Source organism: Pseudorasbora parva, chromosome 6, assembly GCF_024679245.1.
Source record: "Pseudorasbora parva isolate DD20220531a chromosome 6, ASM2467924v1, whole genome shotgun sequence".
NCBI classification, from domain to species: Eukaryota; Metazoa; Chordata; class Actinopteri; order Cypriniformes; family Gobionidae; genus Pseudorasbora; species Pseudorasbora parva.
The window spans coordinates 7,181,104-7,193,307 of NC_090177.1; the positions used below are offsets into that span (position 1 = coordinate 7,181,104).

General features: G+C 37.0%; 1 long non-coding RNA gene across 1 annotated transcript; it reads left to right on the forward strand.

The window, feature by feature from the left end:
• The first annotated feature begins 8,832 nt into the window (after positions 1 to 8,832).
• On the forward strand, positions 8,833 to 11,500 carry LOC137079195 (uncharacterized). Its single transcript, XR_010905421.1, has 3 exons — positions 8,833 to 9,015; positions 9,348 to 9,420; positions 11,117 to 11,500. It is a non-coding gene; the product is annotated as an uncharacterized lncRNA (long non-coding RNA).
• The last annotated feature ends 704 nt before the right edge of the window (positions 11,501 to 12,204 follow it).

A 12,204-nucleotide genomic window follows, 5' to 3' on the forward strand; every position in this document is an offset into this window, starting at 1 on the left:
AAAAAACTATATTTATACATATATCTAATCAAAGGCCCTTTTGTGAAGGCCTGCCCAATCTAGCTATTAGTAAAATTAAATAACTTAAACAATTCAATGATTCACATGGTGATGACCTTTCACCCGATGACCTCATCTCACGCCGCTCGCGCGCGTCAGTCTATTTTTTTAACAGTCTATATCCCTATTCGGACGGGATTAGATTAACATGGGGACATGGGGGTAAAGTCATTTTACCTCAGGACGTCTGTAATATTAATGGCCAATTCGCACGGGATAAGACATCTCAGTAAAACTAGCAGAAGTGGGAGGAGTAACTCGCTTTACGCACCTCCTTGACGTCATGTGCCTATGACGTTACCGTTAAAACGTGAGCAAACACACAACCTGAGCGCCAGTCTCCAATATATATGTGTGTTTTAATAAACAGTTAAATCCAGTCTAGCGATTCTGATTGGATTATGTTGGTAATAGACACTTTCCTAGAGCTAAAATGTGTTGTGCCTCTAAGTGCTTTCGATCTTCTTTTTGCTTTAAATGGTAAGCGGAAAATACCTGACATTTTCCACAGATTTGTCCGACGACCTACAACGCAACCGAATGCTTCAAGCGCCTCCAAGTTCGCAAAATGCGCTTTTTTTAACTTTTAAACAGGAAATGACTGAATTGTACCATACATTTTTACAGCAGGTCTATTCGAACGGGATTAGTAACGTTATTACCCGAGGTCATTTTTCCAGAAGGTAAAAGTCTCAGTAATCTTTACTGACATTAGCCCTATTCGGACTGGATTAGTTTAACATGGGGACGTGGGGGTAAAGTCATTATTACCAGAGGTTCTCGGTGATTTTAGTCCAGTCCGAATGTGCCATCTCGGTAATCATTACGGACAATGTCAGTAAAGATTACCGAGACTTTTACCTTCTGTAAAAAGGTCCGGAAAAATTAGGCTTGTTTGAGATGAGCAAAATCTGCGCAGAACCGATCACCGGTGATCAGCGCGAGATGCATGCCGGTTAGAAATGTGTCCGAGGGCGGTCCGCCTTGCTCTGATGTCATGCTGACGTATGTCAAAAATCTCTCGCGCTGGCGAGGCGGATGTGTCGGATTCTGCAGTCGAGCGCAGTTGCTCTCCACCGACTGCGCTGACCAAAAGCATGATGGGAAACGACTTGCTGACGACACAGCTTAATGCTTATTGGTTTAAATAACCGTGATGCAAGGTTGTTTTTTAATATATTTGAATTTAAAACTCTGATATCATGTTTTAATGTGTATAAATTATGTGTGCATATTCTCAAACTCTCGGACAGTGCGGTCTTTCTGTGGGTTATGTGATTGTTGTCATATTAATAAAAATATATAAAAATGTGTGTAATTAAAGTAAAAATGCTAGATAAGCAGGCCTTTCGAAAGGAAATAAATAACAAAAACTTTGGGTGCCTTGTTCATAATATTTATTTTCATATAAAAGCAACAGAACTTAAATTACATCCAGCTTATCAGCAACAGAGCGCACGAGTGTGAATCCCGCGATATCCGCAACTGATCTCGCAGGTGTCTGATCCACTACGAGAAGAGAGAACTGTCCGGCTTGCCTGCACTTTTTTCACTCCTCCCCTCACTGCAGCCGCCTAGTCTCGCCTTTATTTCAGGCGAGGCAAGGCGCATCTCAAACAAGCCTATTACCTCAGGTAATACTAATCCCGTTCGAATAGACCTGCTGTAAAAATGTATGGTAAAATTCCGTCATTGGCTGTTTAAAAGTTAAAAAAGAGCACATTTTGCGACCTTGGAGGCGCTTGAAGCATTCGGTTGCGTTGTAGGTGGTGGGACAAATCTGTGGAAAATGTCCAGTATTTTCCGCATATCATTTAAAGCAAAAAGAAGATCAAAAGCACTTATTAGAGGCACAACACATTTTAGCTCTAGGAAAGTGTCTATTACCAACACAATCCAATCAGAATCGTTAGACTGGACCTAACTGTTTATTAAAACACACATATATATTGGAGACGGAGTTCAGACTGGCGCTCAGGTTGTGTGTTTGCTCACGTTTTAACGGTAACGTCATACGCACATGACGTCAAGGAGGTGCGTAAAGCGAGTTACTCCTCCCACTTCTGCTAGTTTTACTGAGATGTCTTATCCCGTGCAAATTGGCCATTAATATTACAGACGTCCTAAGGTAAAATGACTTTACCCCCATGTCCCCATGTTAAACTAATCCAGTCCGAATAGGGCTATTGTCCGTAATGATTACCGAGATGGCACATTCGGACGGGACTAAAATCACCGAGAACCTCTGGTAATAATGACTTTACCCCCACGTCCCCATGTTAAACTAATCCAGTCCGAATAGGGCTTATGGCATCAGTGGAGAGTGGACTGAGAAGCGGATTCTTCAATACAGCGGTGGCGTTAAGTGTTGTTCTCAGCGAAGTGTTTGTTTAGTTAGTATTTGTTATCATTTTACTAGGGCTGTTTCGAATGCCATTTTTTGAGCTTCGAAGCTTAGGTGGCAATCAATATCGAATATTCGAAGCTTCGGTGGGTGGGGCTAAATATATAATAATAGTGTCGGTTTGCATTTGTATCATCTTTCACGACTTCACGTTTCACTCTTCGGCATCGTAAATGTGTTGCGGGAGACCCAGTGGAGTGCAGTGTTGCATTTGGTGCAATATGATCAGGTGGCACACATCCAATTTAATTCGATTTAATAATCTTTTAAATAGAACAGTTTCCGGTACGCATTACACGGGCAGGTTTATGCTCCGAAAACGGACAGTGCACAAGTGATACAAAACACAAAGTCTGTTGAGAGCAAGAACTTTAATAAGGTATTCATAACGAACCTTTCTTTAAAACAAATGAATCCCAAAACAGAAATTAAATTAGTAACACACAGTGATTTCAACGAACTGTAATAAATAAAGAACATGGTAGCATGCTTCTAAACAGTTGAATAAGAATAAATTAATTGTTTTTAAAATGACACAAAATGTAATATCTATTTTATTCTATATAAGGGATTCATTTTGTCTTTATTTTTACGGAAGTCACGTGTTTAAAAAAAAAAAGAAGAATATTCGAATCTCAAAACTGAAAATCGAATGCAACCTTACCGAACGAATATTCGAATATTCGATTATTCTAGTACAGCCCTACATTTTACAAGAACGACGTGGAGAGAGCATGGAGCTGTTGTTTATATGTTTCCTGTGTGTGTATTGTAGAAGTAACGTTAGTTTGCTGTTTGAGGGAGAAAAGTTTCAAGGGCGTAGAGTTACACAGTCTTGTCTTGTTATTTTACTAAAAACTATTTATATTTTAAACTATTATTTTTATTCTAGTATTTATTTAAAAAAACACTGGTAAAGGCTTATACTGATTTTTCATCCTCTGAATTAGCCTATATCTGTTTTTTATTATCATTAAAAATATAACGTTATATAAATTCAGAACAGGTTTCAATCATGTTCATGTCAATAATGTTCATCACAGAAAAGTGTAGCTTTAATGATAATTCATCTGTATTTGATTTATTTGTGCAATTCAGAAAGTTGTTACTATTACGTTTTCTGTCTAAAAGGCCACCGGTAAATATAACATTTATTATAATGGGTTTATATAAAGATTGTTTTAAGTTCACTTAAATTAAGTGTTTTTTTTAAAGCCTAATAAATATTGAAATTGGTAGCTTTCATTCATACTGTAATGCAATGTCATAATGTTTCATAGAGACATTAGTATCAGTGATATGGCCTTTATTCATAAAAAGATGCCAATAACACATTTTTACAATATGTTGTCTTTAAATTGTTTGTACATAAATTTGTAGAGTAAATTTGTAGTATTAAAAATGCCCATGTTTTTAAATCGTGATTTATCTTGATTAATTACAGAAAAAATGTGATTGATTAGGTAATTTGTTTAAATCGATTCCCAGCACTAATTTTAATATAAAAAAAAATGTTTTTCTGTAACTTTAAAAAGTGTTATTAAAAATATCGATGTCAATATAAAATGAACCTGACCTAACATCAAAGTGCAGAGTACATGAGATATGGCCCTAGTAGATTTCAGGAAAAGGTATGAAAATACCCAGATTATGAATATGAAGGAGTTGTTATGCATGTTTATGACAACTGTCATTAAGTGTCATCCGCTCAATTGTCATTTTTAATGCAAAGATGACATTATGTGAGATGTGTTTATGACAACTTAAAATTTTAAAGTTTGTCACTATCACTAGCAAAGACGTCTCACATAATGTCATCTTTGCATTAAAAATGATAAATTGAGCGAACGACACTTAATGACAGTTGTCATAAACATACATAAAAACTCTTTCATTTTCATGACGTGTCATGTCATGATTATGAATGTCATGTCAGTCTGATGCACACCCCTTCAAGTGAAGTGTTAGCGCTTGTTTTAATGTCTATAGTCTCAGATATACTCCAGCAGAATCAGCAGCAACAACAGCAAAGGCAGCAACACACTGAAGGATTGATTTAGGAATTTAAGAATAACCTAGAAAAGGTTTTAGAAGTTAATGTTAAAAATCTTGTATAATATTGCTTTTTTCTGTTTTTTTGCTTGGTTTTTATTTTTATTGCATAAATGTAACTCTTGTATATTTGTAATTCAGTTTTTGCCATGAAAATAGCCACAGATACTGACCTGACGTTAAATAAATCTATTCCGTACTGTACGTAATGGGCCACGCTGATTTTGAATAATGACCATGTCTTACCTACAGTTTACTAACAGCTGTTCTTTACTATTACTACTGTATAACAGAATCATAATTATAACAGTTTCTAATCCCAGAGTTATTGGAAAAGTTGGTGGTAAGATTTTTTTTTTTTACTTTTAAAATATATTTTTAACTTTTGACCTTTTAAAGGTTTCTTATCAAAACTGCATCACAGCATTTGCTGCCATATCAATACAGAAACATCTGTATTGAAATGCGTATCAGAAAGGAATGTGTGACAATATATTGCTGTATTGATATTTTTAGCACAGCCCGATTAAAAGCCTTGTTCCATGTGCCCCTTTTATACTTTGAGCACCTGCCCCTCCAACGGTCTCTGCACGGCCCTGGTCGAGGCTAAATTCAACTACTTATTCGTCGTTTGTTACTTATTGCGGGAGCACCGGGAGAATACCGGTGGCCTGGCAACTAATTTGGCCTGCTGCCATGGCCAGCGTTTTTTTTTTTTTTTTTTTTTTTTTATAATTCTTATTTTATATTATTACCTTTACTAAAGTGATAATTTTCGAATTCGTCATTCAATAAAATTATTAATACAAAATAATCACAAATCTGTTAGTCTGGCGACTTTTTGCCTCAGCCGCCAAATGCGGGCAGCACCCAATGATGGAGAAAGCAGCCGGTCAAGCTGAGAGGAAAAGGGCAAAGAAAAAGAAAGCACTCAAAGAAGAAGTAGCAAAACGTTGCAAACGTACTGACCTATTCAGGGCTTCAAGTGCAGGTCAGTTTTATCTGTAAATACTGTACTTTTTTTTGTTTTTGTTAAATTAGTATTGAACTGCTAGCGAACGTTAGCGATAGCACCCCTACCTACTATGGTTAAAGGAGATTAATATTATTTATTGTAAAGTTACATAAGTAATTTAGCAGACAAATATTCACATTTATATGATACTGATAGGTAGCCGAGATGTTACTGGGAACAGGGAGGAGCAATAGTCCAGACAACAACAAAAAACAATGCTTTTCCCATCACATATCACACCGGAAAGGTATAATTTGAATAAAAATGAAGAAAATGTTCTAAAAGCATTTAGTGTTCGCATATCGCTTAAGTTTCAACTCCATGTCCAATAAAAACAACCCACATAATCCGTCTTCATGAAAAATCTTCCTTTAACCTTGATTTGTTAATAAATTAATCAAATGCAATAAAATAAATACATATTAAATCCTAAATATCACAGATGCAGTAAAGAAAACGTGCGACTCTTTCGCAACATATTTCAATGTAAAATTAGAGAATAATTAGTACACACAAATAAATAAAGTATACAACCTTAAAGACTGAAATGCACCACATAATTTGCAATATTTGTCAGTGAAAATAATTAGGGATAGGTGTCCCATTAAAACTGCATTCATTTAATAATTTGAATAAATATAATCATTTACACTCATTATTAGTGAATCCTTTTAATGTACTGAGGTGCAAATATTGTGTATCTGTCAAAAAGTTTAAATTGCATGTAATTACTATTTACACATATTGCAAAGAACTTCTACTTTTATATGGTGTAAATATAATCTATTTTCACTTAAGCTATTTCACTTTGTAAATAGTATCTACAGCTTTTTTATTTTGGGAACATGAGGGCTCATCAGGACTGCAGTGCAGAGGGCCAGGAGATGGTGCATTGGCCTGGATCTTGTGCTATGCCCCTGTAGATACTGTCAAAATATAGTTTATTATTGAATACATTTTTACATTTATTTAGAAAATTATGGGTGCATCTCAATCAGCTAACTAGTTTAGTAGGCAGGGCACTGATAAGGGAATTAGTCTGTGGGATGACTACTGAGCTAGGGAGCTGATTGAGATGCACCCTATGTCTGCCTATTTGTGAGGCTTAACTTTTCCCCCCTTTTTTAATCAAAAGAAGGTAGAGATAATCATCCTAGCACTCACTGTGGTACAGTGATTACACATCAGATTCAGCCAGGCAGAGTAGAAGCAAAATAAGAAACTTTTTCTTTTTTACATTTAAACAACATTGTCTTAGAGCAGCACTAGGTAACTTTTCAACCTTCATTATATATTTTTTAAGACTCTTGTGATGATAAATCGACTTACAATAGGTTGAATGACACGTCTGCCATAGCTTGATGGGGTCTGTATCGTTTTTAATCGTACTTTTAAACTTCGGGTTTCGGGTAGTAACCCGAGAACAAAGAGAACTACAAAATTCGACTGCTTTACGGCATATACGTCACTTCCACCAACACACACACTTCCTTACATTTAGACGTGCGAGCCCAACTTTGTTCGTCGGATAATATAGTCATGTCCGAAGCAGCAGAGACAAATAAGAAAGAAAAGGTTTTGTTGGAGGAAAGCAATAAGAGGAAACGAAAAAGTGATGTGATTAAAGGCAGGACGAGGATCAGCATGTGACCAGCGTTTGCTGGTCGGCGTGAGCTGAAGGAGGCGTGCCCGACCGATGCTGTCATGCTTGTTGCGGTGAGCTACCACTCAAACATTGAACTGAAGTATCATATAGATTCTGTAAAACGCTAACCAATAGACTACTATAATGACACTGGCTTGTAAACGTGAGCATCGTGATTATTTGGCATTTGAAAAAAATAAAACCCATGAAATTATATTCATATGACATGCTGAAACATATGCCACTGACTGTAACGTTACCTGGGATGAAGACATTTCACACGCGACGCCAGAAGAACACCTGCATGTGAACTCCTCCTGCAGTGTTCAGGGGAACTGTTAGTGCTGCACCAACCCGCGGGGACGCTTTTATGAAGTTATTTGTCCCGCACCACACCACTGTATATATTTTTACAACCCGCCCCGCACCCGCGACCATTAAATAGACATACGGGGTCCGCGGGTTATGAGACGACCATAGACTGTAAAAAAAATAGAAGACGACCCGCGCATTACTAGTTCAGGGCTATCAGGGTTGTCATGTCAACAAATGCACGCACGATGGCATCCCCTGTTGTAGGATTAAAGAGCTTAAGACAGTAGTTGAGGACACTATTTATTCCAAACTGTAGGGGGACTCTGAGAGCAAAAGTTGCCAAGTACTGCTTTAAATATAATACTGTTGTACTAAAATAGATATAGACAGAGAGATATTAGGGACAATTAAGAAAAGCAAAAGGGAAGTGAGGGTACCGTTATAGATAAAGCCTTTAATTATTTAGGTAAAAAATAGGATTGTCTGTGATTCTACATTTTATTTTGGGTGCATATTGGCCTGGATGGGTGTAGGATTTCCTGGCCTGAAACTCTGTCCCAGTACGGCTCTGAGATGTCGTCACAACCAGAGCCGATTTAAATAAAGGACTAGGCAGGCTGCATTTTTTGGGCCCCCCTCCATCGATGTTATTTATGAATTGAAATCTGAAACTTACCAAAGTTACTAATAAATGTTAATTCATTTTACATAGCCTAGTCTTTGGTTACAAATTGGTAATGTTGTATATTAAACAGTCTATCAGACTATTTTTAGATATTCATTATTTATACGTCATTACACGGCTCTATTAAATTGCAGACCTGCCAACATGTACGCATTTTTTGTACTCGGCACGCTTTTTGACTCTTAAGTACGCTTGTACGATTCGCTGGTCTCTAGGTACGCATTTTGTTGCATCTCGCATTTCGCCGGTTTCAGTGCAATCCATGACGTTGATTCTGCTGCTGAGCCACAGTGTGTAAAGCTTTCGGCCAATCAGAGAGCTTCACTTTAACCCTTCGCCCATCTGCCCCTCCTAGCCAAATGCTTCGCGCCTGCACGTGTTCAGGGCCTTAAGCATGTCACTGCTGAACCGCCTCACGCCGGTTTCACACTGCACTTGTAAGCAGGGCGTAAGCAGCGCATATTTTTTTCGGCGCTCATGTTAACAGATTAGTAGGGCGTCCCGACGGGGTATTTAATATGACTTTGTTACATCCACTCGTCTCAATGAACGTCTCACTCAACGTCTTAACTTTTTTTTTTTTTTATAAAAAAAACTTTTATAGAAGAACTTTATATCTCTAATTGTTTTTGTTAATTTTGTCCTATTTAGATCAGCTGCTCAGTACCGTCAGCCCAGATCCTCCATGGGAGTCTGCTGAATCCTATCCCACTGAAGGCACAGAGCCACCCGAGACAGATGGCAACTTAGGGGTCATCATCGGAGGGGTCATCGGAGGGGTCATCATCATCGCAATCATCGCAGGGGTCATTGTATTAATTAAACGCAGACAAATAAAGGCAAGTATTATCACAGAAAATTGTAAACAAGCAACACTTGTGTTTTTGTATTAATATTGTAACACTTATTAACAGCAGTGTTCACTGAAGACCATGTATTCTACAGTGCAGTTTTGTTTTAAGGGGGGGTTTGTACAAGTATTTGTGAAAGATTTGTGAAGTTCCTTCAGATATTTTCTCAGAAAAAGACATTTAAAGTAGATCATTGAAAAGTCATTCATTATTTACACTGACTGGTTTAAGAAGCTAATTCTGTTTAATTTGGTATTACATTTGGTATTGATTGATTGTGATTTAAATCTTTGTCTTGAAATATTCTTATCTCCATTCAGAACACGTACAAAAAGTCTAAGGGTGATACAGTTGATTCAGAGAACATTTCTTTTGGAGGAATCAGTGGTGGAGGTAAGTTCCAGAGATAACCCTGGGGTTTGTATCATAAAGAAATATCATTAAGGGCCCGGTTTACTAACAGCTTGTGCCAGTGCAAACCCTCTTTTGATGTTTAAAAACTATTGTCAGGGTTTACTAAAGAGGTGAAGTGATAAATTATTAGGGATGTCCCGATCCGATCACGTGATCGGAAATCGGTGATTTCAGACTCGATCGGAATCGGACGTTACATCCCGATCAGGACTCGGATATATATGTATATTCTGGGGTGAGAGACAAAGTGAGCACTTGCACCGCGGTTCATCTCACATCTGATGACGCAATAATATAGGTTGTAACTTGAAAATAATGCTTTATGTAGGCGGCTATGTTTCTGTAGATGGATACACGTGCTGGCTCCTCAGTGATACATTACAACAGCGCTAATAAAAGAAAACCGTGGGCAAAACGGTCTATCTGTGTAAACTTTGTTCAATTAATGCGAGTGCTGCCGTATTGTCATTGAATATGAGCAGTCATTTTCACTGTCATGTGTAGAGAAGACGCGAATGAGAGCGCGCGCGCTGATCTGCCTCTGTGCATCATCCGAAAGCGCGCACTCGTCTCACAGCGCGCAAATATTGAGTTCTCGTTCAAGTCTTGTGGTTAAACGGACCAACTCACACAAGAAGTATGTCAACATGTCCATCTTGATGAGTATCCAAGCAGACATATAGTCTGAATATGCTTTAAGAGGACTTTCTGCAGCCGAGAAAGACGACGCAGAGCCTTCCATTAGGTCTTAAAGGGGCAGTAGCCGTGCTGTCTGTTTAATGTCAAAGAAAAGATAAGGAATCAAATCACCCACTGCTCTTGATTGAATAGCTTTTGTAAGGATTAGTCTTTAATTTAAACAGTTAAATATGCATTTTCCATTTGATTAGCATACTTTATTCCATTTCTCTACCTAAAAACTAATGTTACACCTATAAAAACCTGAAAAGCATTGTTAATTACACTTCAGTCAAATTACACTTCAAATATTTTTTCCCCAAAGTTAATTTATGTCATTGTAGGCAGTTATCATCACGATGATTTCATTTCAAGTGTTCGTTTTTTAAATAAGTTTAGTTTTAGTTAATTATTTGATGCTATAAAAACGGCGGTGTGACGTCATGATTGACAGCTGAGATCGACGTCTTCTCTGAGTGAAGAAATTGTCACTAAGGCACTAACAGACTTTTTTCGGGATTATTGGGAGCAGATTATTTAATTTAATTTCCATAACTGTTTATTTCACACCAACATAATTAATTGTTCTGCATCTGCAACTCCGGTCCAGGAATTTTTTAATTATAATGTTGCACTAAAATCCAAAAGTGAAGAATTTGTTATTTATTACTTGATTGTTCAAGCTACCTCACAGAAGTGCTCTGTTTGTTAGAGTTGTTGAGTGTTCCCAAACATTTAAAACGTGTAAATAAAAGGAAAGATATGACATTTTTGGAGTAAGTTGCAGCCATCAATATCCAAAATTTGTTTATAAAAATACAGTGCATTAACCCCGTCCACTTTAAATTTCTGACTAATCACAAAATAGTTCTCGGGCACCCACAAATGTAATAATTTTTATTTATTTCCAGATTGTTGATCATGATAGCACTGCACAAATAATGAGGGTCAATTGACTGCCACAATTACTAATGATGCAAAACTCTCCTTTTCTTAGAGCCAGCAGGTGAACCGTCTACAGGTGATTCTTTCAAAATGGTGGACCGGATTCCCCGTTTGACAGATGAGGACACTCTAAACGAGGTCCTGATAGATGATGCATCGGTGGGGCAAGAAAGTGGAAGACCTAACTATAGTGATGATGAGGATGATCATTGTAAAAGTACAAATAATAAAAATGAATTTGATGATGATAGTAATTATTATAGTATGAATAATAGTAAATATAATAGCATGAATGATTTTGGTGATACTGTTAGTAACGATGATGATAAATCAAATGCTTAGTGTAATAAGTTTATATATTTGTATATCAGAATATTTGTTAATAAAAATACCTATACTATAAATAATAAATGACTAAACTCTAAAATCCACTGTAACTAAATATTTGTTCATATCTGTGTATGTCCATTTATATCTGGGAGACAGAAATGATATTCAAAAGATATAATTTATAAATTATCTTTTTATTTTTAATAGGATGCATGTAACATTCCAGTAAAGAAGGGGAAAATGGTGAGGCAATGATCTGTTGATTTTATAAAAAATAAAAAGAGCATAATGGATAGGGAGGGAAAAAAATGTATAAACTCAAAAGCATTATTCACCAATGACCAACAGACTGAAACATAGGGCTATATTTACACACACACCGCATCGGTCATCTCAAATGGAAACTTAGTTAACAGAAACAATAGGACAAAACTATCTAAAGTGTCTTAAAACACAGGAAATATGATACAATGTATTAAAATGTATTTGCACATTCATCATCCACTGTTTTGGCAAGGTTGTTCATTGTAAAGGTGCAGTTCAGTTAAAACCAGATATTTAAAGGGTTCGTTTACCTAAGAATGAAAATTGTCATCAATGACTCACCCTAATGTCGTTCCTCACCCGTAAGACCGCCGTTCATCTTCAGAACACAGTTTAAGATATTTTAGATTTACTCTATCTCTTGTTTGTTTTCAATCCGTGTTCGCGACCGTCTCCCTCAAACTAAACAAAGCTTGCGCGCACCAGATAACACGTCACCAGCGTCACTGCGCAGTCGCGAACACTGATTGAAAACAAACAAGGAAG